General features: G+C 45.4%; 1 long non-coding RNA gene across 1 annotated transcript; it reads right to left on the bottom strand.

Annotated features, from left to right (window-relative positions):
• Positions 1–205: 205 nt before the first annotated feature.
• On the bottom strand, positions 206–18640 carry LOC116970328. Its single transcript, XR_004411106.1, has 3 exons — positions 18605–18640; positions 15955–15959; positions 206–215 (listed from the first exon to the last, which is right to left on the bottom strand). It is a non-coding gene; the product is annotated as an uncharacterized LOC116970328 (long non-coding RNA).
• Between the last annotated feature and the right edge of the window lie 903 nt (positions 18641–19543).

A 19543-nucleotide genomic window follows, 5' to 3' on the forward strand; every position in this document is an offset into this window, starting at 1 on the left:
TGGGGACAGAGCCTTCTCCAGGGCAGCTCCCAGGCTCTGGAACTCCCTCCCCCAACTGATCCGCAATTCCGTGTCCCTCACCATCTTCCAGTCCCGCCTCAAGACCCATCTCTTCACCTCTGCCTATCCTTAGCCCCACGTCCCCGTCCCTTTTCATCTGTGCATTAATTGCCTCATACTGTGTTTTGTATTGAATTCTGTCTTTACTTTGTGTACTAGTCATGTCTCTACAATTTATTTCATTCCCCTTACATGCTTTTCCTCTACATGCTCAATTTTTGTAAGGTGTCCTTGAGACTCTTGAAAGGCGCCCATAAATAAAATGTATTATTATTATTATTCCTTGTTGCCTTCCCAAAAGTACGTCCTTCAATTCTGAGGCTGTGCCTCTGGTTCTAGACACTCCCTCCTAGTCTACTCATCTGCCGATCACCCCCTCACCTGTATCCACCTATCACTTGCCAGGCTTTGACCCATTCACACCTGCTCATACAGTTCAAATAGTGTAGAAGTTGGGAAGTCATCTTGCAGTTGTATAAGACGTTGGTGAGGCCGCATTTAGAATATGTGTGTTCAGTGCTGGGCACCATGTGATAGGAAAGATGTTTTCAGCCGGAAAGCGTACGGAGAAGATTTATGAGGATGTTGCCAGGATTCTATGGTTTGAGCTATAGGGAGAGGATGAGAATTCCTTGGTGTGCAGGAAGATGAGGGTGATCTTATAGAGGTGTACAAAATCATGAGAGGAATAGATTAGGTAGACACACACAGTAGGTGAATTGAGGACCAGAGGACATAGGTTTATGGTGAGAGGGGGAAAGATTTAGTAGTGATCTGAGGCGTAACTTAGTCACACAAAGCGGTGGTGGGTATATGGAACAAGCTGCCAGGGGAGGTCATTGAAACATTGACTGTTCCAACGTTTAAGAAACATACAGGTACATGGATAGGTCTGAAGAGGGTCTCGACCCGAAACGCCGCCCATTTCTCCAGAGATGCTGTCTGTCCCGCTGAGTTACTCCAGTATTTTGAGTCTAGGTACATGGATAGGACAGGTTTGGAGGGATATGGACCAAACGTGGGCAGGTGGGATTAGTGTAGCTGGGACATGTTGGCCAGTGTGGGCAAGTTGGGCCAAAGGGCCTGTTTTGAAGGGACTCAATCTGAACTGTGGTTTGTAGAAACAAGGAACTGGTGAAACTAGTCCACTCCCTCCGCAGATTCGCTGAGTTCCTCCAGCACTTTGCTTTCTAGATTAATAAAGGGACTTCTGCACCATCAGCTTCGGGGAACTGTTGGATATATTTTCCCGTAATTCTGAAAAAAGGACATTTTTATTTTTCGCACTAAATTTCCTGTTCCACTTCCTCGTGAAGCAAGAGGTCATCTCTTGGGCCTCTCAAGTCCCTGCCACTTCACTGTTTCCCATGAGTCTTACTCATACACTAGGGATAACCTACGGGGGTAAATTAAGGTCAGAGGGGGAAAGCTGAAGTGGGTGGCACGGTGGAGCAGTGGTAGAGTTGCTGCCTCACAGCGCCAGCAACACAGGTTCGATCCCGACTACATGAGTTGTCTGTACAGAGCTTGCACGTTCTCTGCGTGGGTTTTTTCCAAGATCTTTGGTTTCCAAAGACGTACATGTTTGTAGGATAATAGGCTTGATATAAGTGCAATAGTCCCTAGTGTGTCGGATGGTGTTAGTGTGCGGGATCGCAGGTCGGTGCGGACTCGGTGGGCCGAAGGGCCTGTTTCTGCACTGTATCTCTAAACTAAACATAGAACCAGTGTGTGAACGGGTGATCGATGGTCGGCGTGGACTCGGTGGGCCGAAGGGTCTGTTTCCGCACTGTATCTCTAAACTAAACATAGAACCAGTGTGTGAACGGGTGATCGATGGTCGGCGCGGACTTGGTGGGCCGGAGGGCCTGTTTCGGTGCTGTGCTATTCTCTGTTCTAGGTTTTCACTCTCTGCTAATTCATTAAAAAACTTTGCGGGGTTAGTTGGGCAAACTTGCCTTGCACAAATCCAAACAATCTTGAATCAGTAACTCAGCTGGGCAGGCAGCATCTCTGGAGAGAAGGAATGGGTGATGTTTTGGGTCGAGACCCTTCTTCAGACCTGAAACGTCATCCATTCCTTCTCTCCAGAGATGCTGCCTGTCCCGCTGAGTTATTCCAGCATTTTGTGTCTATCTTCGATTTAAACCAGTATCTGCAGTTCTTGAATCAGTGCAGTGCAGAATCACTACACAATTCTTGAATCAGTGCAGTGTTGCCCAAATGAGCACCCTAAACATGGCGATGTGGAACAGGAGACTGTCACACCCACTAGATTAAATACCTCCAATTTGACAGGGAGGGGAGTAGGGGCCGGTGGGGAGGGGGTTACAGAGACCAGGAATAGGGTCAGAGCCAGAGTAGGTTTGCAGAGATAGTGAGGGACTCTTCCCACATTACACCACTCCCTCCACTAAATCAAAGTCATACCACATCAGGGATGAAAGGGGTTAACTATTTGCTGATAAAGGAATACTTCATTATTTTACTTCAGTTTCCTGATGTAAATTTTCCCCTCTACACATTCGTGTTCTCCACACAGTGACGGCCACTGAGAACAAGAGTTTGACAGTCGATATTCCAGACACGAGCAGTGAACACAACCCAGGTACGTAATTCTGTGTCTGTCGCTTGTTCCCACAAACAGCAACCTGTTTAGTTGAGTTGTAATTTTGTACAGAGTCTGATCACTGAAATACGTTGTGTATTAAGGTAACTGCAGATGCTGGCTTACACCGAAGATAGACACAAAATGCTTGAGTAACTCAGCGAGACAGGCAGCATCTCTGGAGAGTTCAATTCAGTTTTCTTGCTATTGAGGGAGTGCTGCATAGGTTCATCAGGTCTGAAAAAGGGTCGCGAATCCGAAAGTACACAAAAATGCTGGAGAAACTCAGCGGGTGCAGCAGCATCTATGGAGCGAAGGAAATAGGCAACGTTTCGGGCCGAAACCCTTATTCAAAATCCGAAACGTCACCCATGCCTTCTCTCCAGAGATACTGCCTGTCCCACTGAGTTATTCCAGGATTTTGTGTCTACCTTCAATTAAAACCAGTATCTGCTGTTCTTCGTTAAACATTTTCGCCAGGTTAATTCCCGGGATGGCGGGACTGACATATGATAAAAGAATGGGTCGACTGGGCTTGTATTTACTGGAATTTAGAAGGATGAGAGGATATATTATAGAAACATAAAAAATTCTTAAAGGATTGGACAGGCTAGATGCAGGAAAAATGTTCCCGATGTTGGGGGAGTCCAGAACCAGGGGTCACAGTTTAATTATCAGCGGTAGGCCATTTAGAACCGAGACGAGGAAACACTTTTTCACCCAGAGAGTTGTGAATCTGTGGAATTCTCTACCACAGAAGGCAGTGGAGGCCAATTCACTGGATGTTTTTAAGAGAGAGTTAGATTTAGCTCTTACGGGATATGGGGGAAGAAGGCAGGAACGGGGTACTGATTGTGGATGATCAGCAATGATCATATTGAATAGCGGTGCTGGCTGGAAGGGCCGAATGGCCTCATCCTGCACCTATTTCTATTATTCTGTGTTATCTATGTTTATTGTCGTATGTACCGAGATACAGTGAAAAGCTTTTGTTGCGTGCTAACCAGTCAACGCAAAGACAACACATGATTATAATCGAAGATAGACACAAAATGCTGGAGTAACTCAACGGGACAGGGAGCATCTGTGGATAAAAGAAGGGTCTCGACCCGAAATGTCACCCATTCCTTCTATTCAGAGATGCTGCCTGTCCCGCTGAGTTACGCCAGCATTTTGTGTCTATCTACGGTTTAAACTAGCATCTGCAGTTCCTTCCTATACATGATTACCATTGTTCCATTTACAGTGTACAGATACATGATAAGGGAATAATGTTTAGTGTAAGGTAAAACCAGCAAAGACTGATCAAGGATAGTCTTCGGGTCATCAACCCGATTAGGAAAAGCAACGAGACCTGGGTGTCATGGTACACCAGTCATTAAAAGTAGGCATGCAGGTGCAGCAGGCAGTGAAGAAGGCGAATGGTATGTTAGCATTCATAGCAAAAGGATTTGAATTTCGGAGCAGGGAGGTTCTACTGCAGTTGTACAGGGTCTTGGTGAGTCCACACCTGGAGTATTGCGTACAGTTTTGGTCTCCTAACCTGAGGAAAGACATTCTTGCCATAGAGGGAGTACAGAGAAGGTTCACCAGACTGATTCCTGGGATGTCAGGACTTTCATATGAAGAAAGACTGGATAGACTCGGCTTGTACTCGCTAGAATTTAGAAGATTGAGGGGGGATCTTATAGAAACTTACAAAATTCTTAAGGGGTTGGACAGGCTAGATGCAGGAAGATTGTTCCCGATGTTGGGGAAGTCCAGAACAAGGGGTCACAGTTTAAGGATAAGGGGGAAATCTTTTTGGACCGAGATGAGAAAAACATTTTTCACACAGAGAGTGGTGAATCTGTGGAATTCTCTGCCACAGAAGGTAGATGAGGCCAGTTCATTGGCTATATTTAAGAGGGAGTGAGATGTGGCCCTTATGGTTAAAGGGATCAGGGGGTATGGAGAGAAGGTAGGTACAGGATACTGAGTTGGATGATCAGCCATGATCATATTGAATGGCGGTGCAGGCTCAAAGGGCCGAATGGCCTACTCCTGCACCTATTTTCTATGTTTCTATCAAAGAGGTAGTTAGTAGTTCAGCACTGCTCTCTGGTTGTTGTAGGATGATTCAGTTACCTGATAATAACTGGGAAGAAACTGTCCCCAAATCTGCAAATCGGTGAGAAGGAATGGGTAACGTTTCGGGTCGTGACCCTTCTTCAGATTGAGAGTGAGGGGGGAGAGAGAGACACGGAGATAATGAAGTGAAAGGTGTGAAAACGAGACAAAGGTTATGAAGTTCGAGGAAAATGTAGATAGATCATTGTTAGCGGGGAGAAGGTGACAACGAAACAAACAGAGATAAGATTTAATCAGACAGACTGGTCCTAGAATAGGAAAGGGGAGGAATTGAGAGAGAGGGAGAGCAAGGGTTACTTGCTTATGTTATGTTATTCATAATGCTGGGGTGTAAACTGCCCAAGTGAAATATGAGGTGCTGTTCCTCCAGTTTGTGTTGGGCCTCACTCTGACAGTGGAGGAGGCCCAGGACAGAAATGTGTCTCTGTGTCTCCCTCTCCCTTGACTCTTAATTGTACTCAATATTGTGAGTTAATTGTACTCAAGTTTTGAGCACCGTATCTGGCTCTGGAGAGGGTCGAGAGGTTTACATGAATGATCCCAGGAATTAGATGATTAACATATGGTGAGCGTTTGACGGCATTGGGCCTGTACTCGCTGGAATTTAGAATAATGAGGGGGGAACCTCTTTGAAACGTACAGAATAGTGAATGGTTTGGATAGAATGGACGTGGAGAGGATGTTTCCACTTGTGGGAGAGTATCGGACCAGAGGTTATAGCCTCAGAATTAAGGGATGTTCTTTTAGGAAGGAGATGAGGAGGAATATCTTTAGTCAGAAGGTGATGAATCTGTGGAATTCCAAATCAGTTGATGTATTTAAGACAGAGATCGATAGATTCTTGATTAGTACGGGTGTCAGAGGTTATGGGGAGAAGGCAAGTGAATGGGGTTAGGAGGGAGAGATAGATCGGCCATTATTGAATGGCGGAGTAGACTTGATGGGCCTAATTCTGCTCCTATCATCATGACCTTGTGTAGTACGACTTGCCTGGGTTGCATGCAAACACTCAATTCTGGTACACATGGCAATTTCCAACCATACCAATAGATGGGCCAAAGAAAGGTTGTGTGGTTGGAGCTGTTCCAAAACCAAGCTGATAAAATGCTTTCTAACAGGCCCTTCAGGGGGTGGAATGGAGAGACTGCTTTGTGTGATGGACTGAGCGATATCCACGATTGGGGCGGCACAGTGGTGCAGCGGTAGTGTTGCCTCACAGTGCCAGAGACCCAGGTTAAATCCTGATGTCAGGTGCTTGTCCCTCCAAAGTTTGCCTGTCTGAAGAAGGGTTTCGGTCCGAAACTTTGCCTATTTCCTTCGCTCCATAGATGCTGCTGCACCCGCTGAGTTTCTCCAGCATTTTTGTGTACCTTGCCCGTTTACATATTCTGTTGACCTGCTAAAGAATTTAATTGTACTGTCTGGGACATGTGACAATAAAGCATTCTTCAATCTGGACTCTTGGCCAGCTTGGGTTTACTGAGCTTTCCTCCCACATTCCAAAGACGTTCAGGTTTGTAGGTGAATTGGCGTGGCAAGATTATTAATTGGCCCGAGTGTGTGTCAGATAGTGCTAGTGTGCGGGAATCGCTGGTCCCCGCACACTAGCATGGCACGGACTCGGTGGGCCGAAGGGCCTGTTACCGTGCTGAATCTCTAAACTAAACTAAGCTCTCAGCAATTTCTTGTGGTCTTGAGCAGAGCTGTTGCCAAACCATGGTGTGAAGCAACCTAACGGTGTTCTTTCACAATTCATGTGCAGATGTTGGTGTGAGTCACTGGAGAAATGACGAACTTCCTTCATCTTTTGAGCAAGATGAGACATCAGTGTGCCTTATTGACCACAGCTTCAATTATGTTGTTGATGATATTTAAGGTCATACGTGATAGGAGAATAAGGCCATTCCCCCCCCATCAAGTCTACTCTGCCATTCAATCACAGCTGATCTATCACTCCCTCCTAACCCCATTCTCCTGCCTTCTCCCCATAACCCAACACCCACACTAATCAAGAATCTATCTATCTCTGCCTTAAAAATATCCATTGACTTGTCGTCCACAGCCGTCTGTGGCAAATAATTCCACAGATTCACCACTCACTGATTAAGGAAATTCCTCCTCGTCTCCTTTGTAAAGGAATGTCCTTTAATTCTGAAGCTGTGACCTCTAGTCCTGGACACTCCCACTAGTGAAAACATTCTCTCTACATCCACGCTATCCAAGCCTTTCACTGTTCGGTAAGTTTCAATGAGGTGCCCCTTCATCCTTCTAAACTCCAGCGCGTACAGGCCCAATGATGACAAATGCTCATCATATGTTGAAGCCACCATTCTGATAAACTTCCTCTGGATTGGCAGAAGGGGAGACGTGAGGCTGACCTACCGGACGTGAGCACACAGTTAGCTGCAGACTCCGCCCAGGACAGGAAGGCTCTGCAGGAACGGAAGGGACGTCACGACCGCGGTGCCACAGGTGCTGTCGCCGAGGGAGGACGGACGGAGCCGCGGCTCGAGAGACTAACAGAGACTAACAGAGGCAAAGAGGTTTGCCACGCACTGCAAGGGAGCAGTGGACCAGACAGGAAGAGCGGACGGAATTACCACTAGACAGCCAAACCAGTAGGTAATTTACGGCTGGGGTGAGTACTTTCCTATTTATAGGAGGTAGGATTATATAAATAAGGGGTGTATCAATACAGTAGGGGATTCTTAAATAGGACCAGTTAATTACTTATATAAGATGGGCGGTCAGGAGATGTGCCAATACTGCGAGATGTGGGAATTTGTCGACACCATTGATGTAGAAGATCCCTACAGCTGCAGTAAGTGTTTGAGGCTAGAGGAACTCCAGCTCCGCATTGATGAGCTGGAGACCCAACTTCATACGCTGCGGTACATCAGGGAGGGGGAGTATTACCTGGATGTTTTGTGCCAGGGGATGGTCACACCGACCAGTTTAACTAATTCAGTAGGCAGTGAGCAAGGAAAGGAAGGTGTGGCCATAAGCGAGGCAGGTAGGGGGAACCAGGAGGAGATGCGGCAGGAGCCACAGCCCTTGTACCTGACGAGCATGACCGAGGCTCTTACTCAATGTAAGGACGGGATCAGGGGCTGTGGGAGGGATGAGCAACCTGGCTGCAGCACCGTGGATCAGGAGGCCATTCAAGAGGGGGGAGTTAGAAGAAATGCCGTAGTGATAGGGGATAGTATTATTCGGGGGGTAGATAAGGTTCTCTGCGGCCAGCAGAACATGTCCCGAAGGCTGTGTTGCCTACCCGGTGCTAGGGTTAAGGATATCTCTGCGATGCTGGAGAGAAATTTGCAGAGGGAGGGGGAGGATCCAGTGGTCGTGGTCCATGTGGGGACCAATGACATAGGAAGGACGAGGAAGGAGGATCTGCTGAAGGAGTTTGAGCAGTTAGGGAATAAATTAAAAAGCAGAACCTCGAGGGTACTGATCTCCGGATTGCTACCTGAGCCACGGGCCAAATCGGCGAGGGTACGTAAAATTAAAAAGCTGAATGCGTGGCTCAAAGACTGGTGTGGGAATAATGGGTTTGGTTTCTTGGGCCACTGGCACCAGTACTGGGACAGGGGGGATCTGTTCTGTAAGGACGGACTTCACCTGAACGGTGCTGGGACTGGGGTCCTGGCAAATCATATAACTAGGGCAGTAGAGAGGTCTTTAAACTAAGTAGCGGGGGGGAGGTATCAAGGGGGGGTAATAACGGCAGGGGTAGAGGAAATAGAGCAGGGTATCAGTGGGGAAGCGGAAAGTCAAAATGTGACAGGAGACAGAATGTGTGAAGATAAAGCTCTAGATGTAAAAGGGGCAAAAACGGAAAGGAAGGGCAGTAAAAATCATCTGAAAGTGCTTTATCTAAATGCACGGAGTATTCGTAATAAGATAAATGAATTAACGGTGCAATTAAGTATATATAGTTATGATATCGTGGCCATTACGGAGACATGGCTGCAAGGGGATCAGGACTGGGAGTTAAATATAGAGGGGTACTCGACAATTAGGAAAGATAGACAGGAAAGAAAGGGAGGAGGGGTGGCCCTTTTAATAAGGGAGGGAATAACGGCAATAGAGAGGAAGGATATTGCGTTGAAGGATCAGGATAGTGAAACAGCTTGGGTACAGATAGAGAATAACAAGGGGAAAAAACACTAGTGGGTGTAATTTATAGACCTCCAAATAGCTGTGACGCTGTTAGTCAGAACATAAATCTGCAAATAGTTGACGCATGTAAAAAGGGAACTGCTGTAATCATGGGGGACTTCAATTTTCATATTAATTGGGCAAACCAAACTGGGCAGGGTAGACTAGAGGAAGAGTTTATAGAATGTATTAGAGACGGGTTCCTAGAACAGTATGTCACAGAACCGACAAGGGGGGAGGCAATCTTGGATCTGGTCCTGTGTAATGAAGCAGGATTAATTAAAAATGTCATAGTTAGGGACTCGTTGGGAACAAGTGACCACAATATGGTCGAATTCCATATTCAAATAGAAGGGGAGCAGGTTGAAACTCAGGCTAGGGTGCTTAGTACTAAATAAGGGGGATTATGAAGGTATGAGGACTGAGCTGATCAAAGTTGACTGGGATAGCAGACTCAAGAATAAGACGGTACATGAGCAGTGGTGTACGTTTAAGGGTATACTGTATAACCTTCAAGAAAAATTTATTCCTATGAAGAAAAAAAGGGGTAAGGGTAAGAACAGTCAGCCATGGCTCAGTAAAACTATAAAGGATAGTATTCGGCTGAAGGCAAGGGCATATAAGGTAGCCAGAGATAGTGGGAGGGTAGAGGATTGGGAAGCATTTAAAGGTCAGCAAAAAATAACTAAGAGATTAATTAAGACGGGGAAAATAGACTATGAAAGGAATTTAGCGAACAACATAAAAACTAATAGTAAGAGTTTTTATAGCTATATAAAAAGAAACAGGGTGGCTAAGGTGAACGTTGGTCCATTGGAGGGTGAGACTGGAGAGTTGTTGGTGGGGAACATGGAAATGGCAAAGGCATTAAACGAGTATTTTGTATCAGTCTTCACCATAGAAGACACAAAAAATATTCCAACGCTGGATAAACAGGGGGCGGTAGGAATGGAGGAGCTAAATACTATTAAGATCACCAAGGAGGTGGTATTAGGGAAATTAATGAGACTGAAGGAGGATAAATCCCCTGGGCCTGATGGATTACATCCAAGGGTCTTGAGGGAGATAGCGGTGGGGATTGTGGATGCATTGGTGATAATTTTCCAAAACCCCTGGAGGCAGGAACGGTCCCAGTGGATTGGAAAATGGCCAATGTAACACCTATATTTAAAAAAGGAAGTAAACAGAAGGCGGGTAACTATAGACCGGTTAGTCTAACATCGGTGGTGGGTAAAATGTTAGAGACAATTATTAAAGAAACACTAACGGGGCACTTGGATAAACATGACTTCATCGGACAGAACCAGCATGGTTTTGTGAAGGGGAAGTCCTGTTTAACGAATCTGCTCGAATTCTTTGAGGAAGTAACAACCCGGGTGGATAAAGGGGAACCGGTGGATGTGGTATACTTGGACTTCCAAAAGGCTTTTGACAAGGTGCCACATAAGAGACTATTGCTAAAAATAAAAAATTATGGGATTGGGGGTAATATATTAGCATGGGTAGAGGATTGGCTAACAAATAGGAAGCAGAGAGTGGGGATAAATGGTTCATACTCGGGATGGCAACCGGTAACTAGCGGGGTTCCGCAAGGGTCGGTGCTGGGACCCCAGTTGTTCACAATTTATATAAATGATTTGGAGGAGGGAACCAAGTGTAATATATCAAAATTTGCGGACGATACAAAAATGGGAGGAAAAGTAGGGGATGAGGAGGATAGGAAGAGTCTGCAAAAGGATATAGATAAGCTAGGTGAGTGGGCAACAACTTGGCAGATGAAATTTAATACTAATAAATGTGAAGTCATTCACTTTGGGAAAAAAAATGATAGGGCAAGTTATTTTCTAAATGAGGAGGAGCTGCGTTGTAATGCAACGCAAAGGGATCTAGGGGTATTAGTACATGAATCACTAAAAGTTAGTATGCAGGTGCAGCAAGCAATCAGGAAGGCCAATGGAGTTTTGGCCTTTATTGCTAGGGGGATTGAGTATAAAAACACGGAGGTCTTGCTGCAGCTGTACACAGTATTAGTGAGACCACATTTGGAATACTGTGTACAGTTCTGGGGTCCATACTTAAGAAAGGATGTACTAGCCCTGGAGGCAGTGCAGCGAAGGTTTACAAGATTAATTCCTGCAATGAGGGGATTGACATATGAGGAAAGGTTAAGTAGGCTGGAACTCTACTCTTTGGAGTTTAGAAGAATGAGAGGCGATCTCATTGAAACATATAAGATCGTGAGGGGCCTTGATCGGGTGGATGCACCGAGGATGTTCCCAATGATCGGGGAAACTAGAACTAGGGGACATAGTTGCAGAATAAGGGGGGGCTCTTTTAAAACTGAGATGAGGAAGAACTTCTTCACCCAGAGGGTGGTTAATTTATGGAATTCACTGCCCCAGGGAGCAGTGGAAGCAGAAACTTTAAATATATTTAAGACTAAAATAGATGGTTTTTTAGCTGCCAAGGGGATAAGGGGCTACGGGGAGAGGGCAGGGATATGGACCTAGGTATGGTTAGTATAGTAAGACCTGAGTGATCTCCTGGACAAGTGTCGATCGCCTGGATTGGGGTCGGAGAGGAATTTCCCGGATTTTTTTCCCGAATTGGACCTGGGTTTTTATCCGGTTTTTTGCCTCCCCCAGGAGATCACGAGGTTCTTGGGGTGGAGAGGGGTGATAGCGGTATAAAGGGGAGGGTAGTGTCTTGTGTTCTGTGTCTTGTGTCTACTGTTTGTGGGTAAGTGTGTCTGTTTAGTGTTCAGCCATGAGCGAATGGCGGTGCGGGCTCGACGGACCTGGTGGTCTACTCTCGCACCTACTTTCTATGTTTCTGTTTCTATGATCCTCTCCAATGCCAGTACCTATCTCCTCATATATATAGCAATGTTACAAAATTTTGAGATTTTAAAAATCAAGTCTGTAATTTATCCCATCAGATAAAGCATAAAAATAAGTTTAATTTGACACCTAATTCACTTTCATATCTCAAGTATTTAAAAAGCTATGGCCATTTTCATACTGGGAAATGAGCATCTTGTTCCCTATTGATTTTCTATGGACATAACAAAAAAGCTGTGATCGTGAACAGTCAAAAGCCCATAACTTTCTTAAAAATTAAGAGAACTGAATGAAATTTTCAGTTATCATAGATTGAAGCATTCTGAAACAAATATAAAATAATCTTACTTGGATGACCTGAAATTAAAGCATATAATTAGTTAGTTACCTAATTGTAGCTAATTTCAGACTTCAATTACTAGATCTAAACATCTATCCATTTCTTAATAAATGATTAACATTTTTAAATAGCCTAAATGTCCAAATAATATTCACAAATAATTCACAATAAAACATGATTTTTAAATCTCATTTACATTAATTTATAGGCCAAATGGAAGGAATTTAGTGTTTAATTGCTGTAAATAAATGCCCATTTAAATCAGCTTTCAAGTGGGTCCCTGTGGAACGCGCTGGTTTAGAACGTTCACATTGCGGTGGATTTGTGCTCTCAAATGCCGAGAAAAATACTGCGGGATATAATGGGCCCAAAATGAGCTACTCGCAATATTAAACTTTGTATAAAAGGATCTTTAGAAGCCCTTTTTAATGTAAAAATATACAACCTAACTTCAGTTGTTTGCTTTATGAGACCCTGCGGTTGCTGGCGGTCGCGGGTTTAGAGATTGATTTTTAAACTACTATAACTATTATTCAAGGCCTTTAAACCTAATAATAGCTTTTGCGACGGGGTCTTCCAGCGATTTTTCGTTAATAATTAACTAGGCTGAACATTTTCGATTGGAACAGCTTAGAGAAAATCGCGTTTTAAACCCGCCCCCTCTAAACGGCGCCAAAATCGCGCACACCCGCAGCGACAGATTTTCAACGACGCTTCAGGTAGGCTTTGCAACATACCTAATATATAGGGCCCTAAACTGCTCCCAATACTCCATGTGCGGTCTGACCAGCATGTTATAAAGCCTCAGCATTTTATCATTTTATGGTCACTACCTCTGAACGGTTCTTTTACCATAACCACCCTGATTAAATCTGGTTTGTTATACAATACTTTTATTTTTAGAGATACAGAGTGGAAACAGGCCCTTCAGCCCACCGAGTCCGCGCTGACCAGCGATCCCCGCACACTAACACCATCCTACACACACAAGGGACAATTTGCTAATTTATACAAGCCAATTAACCTACAAACCTGTAGGATCATTGGAGTGTTGGAGGAAACCGGAGCATGGGGAATCATACAAACACTGTAAAGACAGCACCTACAGTCAGGATCGAACCCGGGTCTCTGGCGCTGTGAGGCAGCAACTCTACCGCTGCGCCACTATGCCCCCCATTTACAGTGGCTTGCAAAAGTTGTCATACCCCTTGAACTTTTCCACATTTTGTCACGTTACAACCACAAACGTAAATGTGTTTTATTGGGGATTTTATGTGATAGACCAACACAAAGTGGTGCATAATTGTGAAGTGGAAGGAAAATGATACATGGTTTTCAAATTGTTTACAAATAAAAAACTGAAAAGTGTGGCGTGCAAAAGTATTCAGCCCCCCTGATTCAATACTTTGTAGAACCACCTTTCGCTGCAATTACAGCTGCAAGTCTTTTGGGGTATGTCTCTACCAGCTTTGCACATCTAGAGACTGACATTTTTGCCCATTCTTCTTTGCAAAATAGCTCAAGCTCAGTCAGATTGGAAGGAGAGCATCTGTGAACAGCAATTTTGAAGTCTTGCCAGAGATTCTCAATTGGATTTAGGTCTGGACTTTGACTGGGCCATTCTAACACATGAATATGCTTTGATCTAAACCATTCCATTGTAGCTCTGGCTGTATGTTTAGGGTCGTTGTCCTGCTGGAAGGTGAACCTCCGCCCCAGTCTCAAGTCTTTTGCAGACTCTTAACAGGTTTTCTTCCAAGATTGCCGAGTATTTGGCTCCATCCATCTTCCCATAAATTCTGACCAGCTTCCCTGTCCTGCTGAAGAAAAGCATCCCCACAGCATGATGCTGCCACCACCATGTTTCACAGTGGGGATGATGTGTTCAGGGTGATGTGCAGTTTTAGTTTTCCGCCACACATAGCGATTTGCATTTAGGCCAAAAACTTCAATGTTGGTCTCATCTGACCAGAGCACCTTCCTCCTCATGTTTGCTGTGTCCCCCACATGGCTTGTGGCAAACTGCAAACGGAACTTCTTATGGCTTTTTTTTTCAACAATGGCTTTCTTCTTGCCACTCTTCCATAAAGGCCCGATTTGTGGAGTGCACGACTAATAGTTGTCCTGTGGACAGATTCTCCCACCTGAGCTGTGGATCTCTGCAGCTCCTCCAGAGTTACCATGGGCCTCTTGGCTGCTTCTCTGATCAATACTCTCCTTGCCCGGCCTGTCAGTTTAGGTGGATGGCCATGTCTTGGTAGGTTTGCAGTTGTGCCATACTCTTTCCATTTTCGGATGATGGATTGAACAGTGCTCCGTGAGATGTTCAAAGCTTGGGATATATGTTTATAACCTAACCCTGCTTTAAACGTCTCCACAACTTTATCCCTGACCTGTCTGGTGTGTTCCTTGGGCTTTGTGATGCTGTTAGTTCACTAATGTTCTCTAACAAACCTCTGAGGCCTTCACAGAACAGTTGTATTTATACTGAGATTAGATTACACACAAGTGGACTCTATTTACGAATTATGTGACTTCTGAAGGCAATTGGTTGCACTGGATTTTATTTAGGGGTATCAGAGTAAAGGGAGCTGAATACTTTTGCACGCCACGCTTTTCAGTTTTTTATTTGTAAAAAAATTTGAAAACCATGTATCATTTTCCTTCCACTTCACAATTATGCGCCACTTTGTGTTGGTCTATCACAGAAAATCCCAATAAAATACATTTACGTTGGTGGTTGTAACGTGACAAATTGTGGAAACGTTCAAGGGGTATGAATACTTTTGCAAGCCACTGTACCAATGCCAAACCAAATTGCCCAGTATGTTCGATTACAAGCTGCTCTTAGAAGCCATCTCAAAGGCACTCTACAAATTATTTCCCTTGGTATCCAGTACCAACTTGAATTTCCCAGTCTACCTTCATATTGATACCTCATGACCTTTATCCTGCTGCAACCTTACACCACCTCCCTTGCCAACCACAACATCACAAATTTCCATATCACCTGAAATTTGCAAATTATACTTTCTCCCACTGAGACACAAAAGATGCAGATGCTGGAATCTGTAGCGACATTCCACCTGCTGAGGGAACTCAGTGAGTCAGGCAGCATTTCATACGTTTGTAAGATACAGTAACAGACTTAGGCCATTCGGCCCATTAAGTCAACTCCGCCATTCAATCATGGCTGATCTATCTTTCCCTCGACCCCATACTCCTGCCTTCTCCCCATAACTACCGACCCCCATACTAATCAAGAATCTGACAATCTCCGCCTTGAAAACACATTGACTTGGCCTCCACAGCCGTCTGTGGCAACGAATTCCACAGATTCACCACCCTCTGGCTAAAGAGATTCCTACTCACCGCTTTCCTAAAAGAACGTCCTTTAATTCTGAGGCCATGACCTCTCCCACTAGTGGAAACATCCTCCCCACATCCACTCTATCCAGGCCTTTCACTATTCTGAACGTTTCAATGAGGTTTTCCCCTCATCTTTCTAAACCCCAGCGAGTACAGGCCCAGCGCCGGCAAATGCTCATCGTACGTTAGTTAACCCACTCATTCTCTGGAATCGTTCTCGTAAACCTCCTCTGGACCCTCCCCATCGCCAGCACATCCTGCCTCGGATGCGGGGCCTAATACTCTTCGCAATATTGTCTGGTGAGGAGGTGGGGGGAGGCATTCCTGCAACCTCATTGAGTCATAGAGCAGGGATACAGGCCTTTCCGCCCATCTCATCCATAATGACCAAGAACCCCCCATCCAAACTAGTCCCATTTTCCTGCGTTTGGCCCGTATCCCACTGAACCTTTCCTCTCCACCTTCCTGCGCAAGTGTCTTTTAAAGTGTAGCATGATGGTGCAGCGATAGAGTTGCTGCCTCACAGCGCCAGAGTCCCGGGTTCGATCCTGACTATGGGTGCTGTCTGTACGGAGTTTGTACGTTCTCCCCGTGACTGGCGTGGGCTTTCTCCGGGATATCCAGGTTCCATCCACATTCCTGGTTTGATGGTTAATTGGCATGGTGTCATTTTAAATAATCCCAAGCATGTGTTGGGTAGTGTTAATGAGCGGGGTGATTGATAGTTAGCGTGGTCTCGTTGGGCCGAAGGGCCTGTTTCCATGCTGGATCTCTAAACTAAACACAGAACTAGTGTGTGCACGGGTGATCGATATAGTCAATGCAGACTCGGTGGGCCTGTTTCCACTCTGTATTGCCAAACTAAACATAGAACTAGTGTGTAAATGGGTGATCGTTGGTCAGCACGGACCCGTTGGGCCGAAGGGCCTGTTTTCGCACTGTATCTCGTCACTGAACAATACTAAACTAAATGTTGTTTTTGTACTTGCCTCAACTACTTCCACCGGCAGCTTGTTCCATATATCCACACAATCCCTCATCAACCTCTGTATGAATAGCCTCTTACTTCAACATTAGTAATCATCAGCTTAGAGCCCTAGGCTGTTCCTCAGATACCTTCCCGAATTCATGAACCAGGCACTTGTGGGACGTAACCACATGGCAGAACAGTAGCCGTGATGTCAGTTTAGTTTAGTTTTACAGTTTAGAGACACAGCGCGGAAACAGGCCCTTCGGCCCATCGAGTCCGTGCCGACAATCGATCACCCATTCACACACTAGTTCTGTCTTTAGTTTAGAGATACAGTGCGGAAACAGTTCCATCATCCCATCCAGTCAGCGGCGACAATCGATCACCCGTTCACACACTAGTTCTATCTTTAGTTTAGAGACACAGCGCGGAAACAGGTCCATCATCCCACCCAGTCCGTGCCGACCAGCGATCACTGTTCACATACAAGTTCTGTGTTTAGTTTAGTGACATAGCGTGGAAACAGGCCCTTCGGCCCATGCTGACCAGTGACCAACGTTATCCTACACACACTTCGGACAAATAATAATTTATTTTTTTACCGAAGTCTAATTAACCTACAAACCTGTACGTCTTTGGAGCGTGGAAGGAACTGGAGATCCTGGAGCAAATCCACGCAGATCACAGGGAGAACGTACAAACTCCGTACAGACAGCACCTGTAGTCAGGATCGGTCGGGTACCTGGCGCTGTGAGGCAGTAACTCTACCGCTGCGCCACCGTGCCCCGTCATCTTACTTGGCAATGATTAGCGGGAAGTCTAACGATTGGGAAGCTTTTAAAAACCAAAGAAGGCAACTAGATTGGTCAAAAGGTCATGTGATAGGAGTAGAATTAGGCCATTTGGCCCATCAAATCTACTCCACCATTCAATCATGGCTGATGTATCATTCTTTCCTAACCCTATTCTCCTGCCTTCTCCCCATAACCCCTGACACCCGCACTAATTCATAATCTATCTATCCGTGCCTTAACAATATCCACTGACTTAACCACCAGGTGGCGCCAGCAATGGCTGCCTCGCCAACAGTCTGTCTGTCCCTTCCTCTTTTTGTTGTCTGTTTGTGTGTTAAATGTATGTTTCTAATGTTTTTAGGTTGTTTTATGTGGGGAGTGGGGGGGAGTTGGGGAAAACTTTTCCTAATCACTTACCTCGATGGAGATGCAATTTTTTTCCGTATCATATCTCCGTCCGCACTGCGGTCTAACATCGAGGAGTTGGTGGCCTTTGCTGAAGAACGACTTCGAGAGCAGCACCCTGGTGCCTGCAGGACTTACCATCACGGAGCTTGTTGTCTCTGGTTAGACACCGACTTTGAGGAAACTCCAAACCACAGGAGCTTTGATCGCCCCGACGAGGAGTCTTCGATCGCCCCAACGCAGGGTCTTCGATTGCCCCAATGCGGGGTCTTCGATCGCCCAGACTGCAGAAGGTTCGATTACCCTGACTGCAGGAGAATAAAAGATGAAGAAGTTTGGACTTTATTGCCTTCCTTCACATTGAGGATGGTGGGGAATCCGCTGTGGTGGATGTTTATGTTAACTTTTATGTATCTCTTGTTGCTTTTTTTTTGGTAATTGGAATTTCATTAACCTTAAATGGTACACGTGACAATAAACTGACCTTGAAACCTTGAATTGGCCTACACAGCCGTCTGTGGCAAATCATTCCACAGATTCACCACATTGACTAAAGAAATTCCTCCTCATTTCCTTCCTAAATAATGTCCTTTCATTCTGAGGCTATGACCTCTCCCACTAGTGGAAACATCCTCTCCACAACCACTCTATCCAGGCCTTTCACTATTCTGTAAGTTTCATTGAGGTCCCCCCTTATTCTTCTAAACTCCAGCGAGTACAGGCCCAGCGCCGTCAAACGCTCATCCTATGTAAACACACTCATTCCTGGGATCATTCTTGTAAACCTCTGGACCCATCCAGAGCCTGCACATGCTTCATCAGACATAGGACTGAAAATTCCTCACAATATTCCAAGTGTGGCCTGACCAGCACCTGAGCATTCCATCCGTGTCGTTTAATGTATATTGGTCACTGGAATTTTACTGCAATCACTTTCTCTTCCAGACCAGGAGATCGGGGACTGACGGAATATCTGGGATCGGACAATGATCGGGAGATCATTCTTCCTCCTCTCCCTTCTCCAAGGTACCATCAGCAGCAACTCAGAAGTGTTTAGGGGCGAGGAGGCTTTAACTGGTTGGCTGCCAGTGACTAGCGGAGTTCTGCAGGGGTCGGTGCTGGGGCTGCTACGATCATTCCGCTGAACACCTCCGCTCAGCCCGCCTGGACCTACCTGATCTCCCGGTTGCCAAACACTTTAACTCCCCCTCCCATTCCCACACTGACCTTTCTGTCCAGGGCCTCCTCCACTGTCAGAGTGAGGCCAAATACAAATTGGAGGAACAGCATCTCATATTTCACTTGGGCAGCTTTCACCCCAGCGGTATGAATATTGATTTCTCTCACTTCAAGTAACCCCTGCATTCCCTCTCTCTCCATCCCTCCCCCACACAGGTCGCACCTGCTTCTTGTTCTCACCCAACAAACAGCTAATAATGGCTTGTTTTTTTGTCATCATTACTCTTTTACATATCTTTCATTCATTGTTCTGTGTCTCTACATCATCGTCCATATCTCTTGTTTACATCTCCCGTGACTTTCAGACTGAAGAAGGTTTTTGAACCAAAACTTCACCTATTCCTTCTCTCCAGAGATGCTGCCTGTCCCACTGAGTTACTCCAGATTTCTGTGCCAATCTTCAGTTTAAGGCAAAGACATTCTTGCCATAGAGGGAGTACAGAGAAGGTTCACCAGACTGATTCCTGGGACGTCAAGACTTTCATATGAAGAAAGACTGGATAGACTCGGCTTGTACTCGCTAAAATTTAGAAGACTTAGGGGGGATCTTATAGAAACGTACAAAATTCTTAAGGGGTTGGACAGGCTAAATGCAGGAAGATTGTTCCCGATGTTGGGGAAGTC

Source organism: Amblyraja radiata, unplaced genomic scaffold (genome assembly GCF_010909765.2).
Source record: "Amblyraja radiata isolate CabotCenter1 unplaced genomic scaffold, sAmbRad1.1.pri scaffold_754_ctg1, whole genome shotgun sequence".
NCBI classification, from domain to species: Eukaryota; Metazoa; Chordata; class Chondrichthyes; order Rajiformes; family Rajidae; genus Amblyraja; species Amblyraja radiata.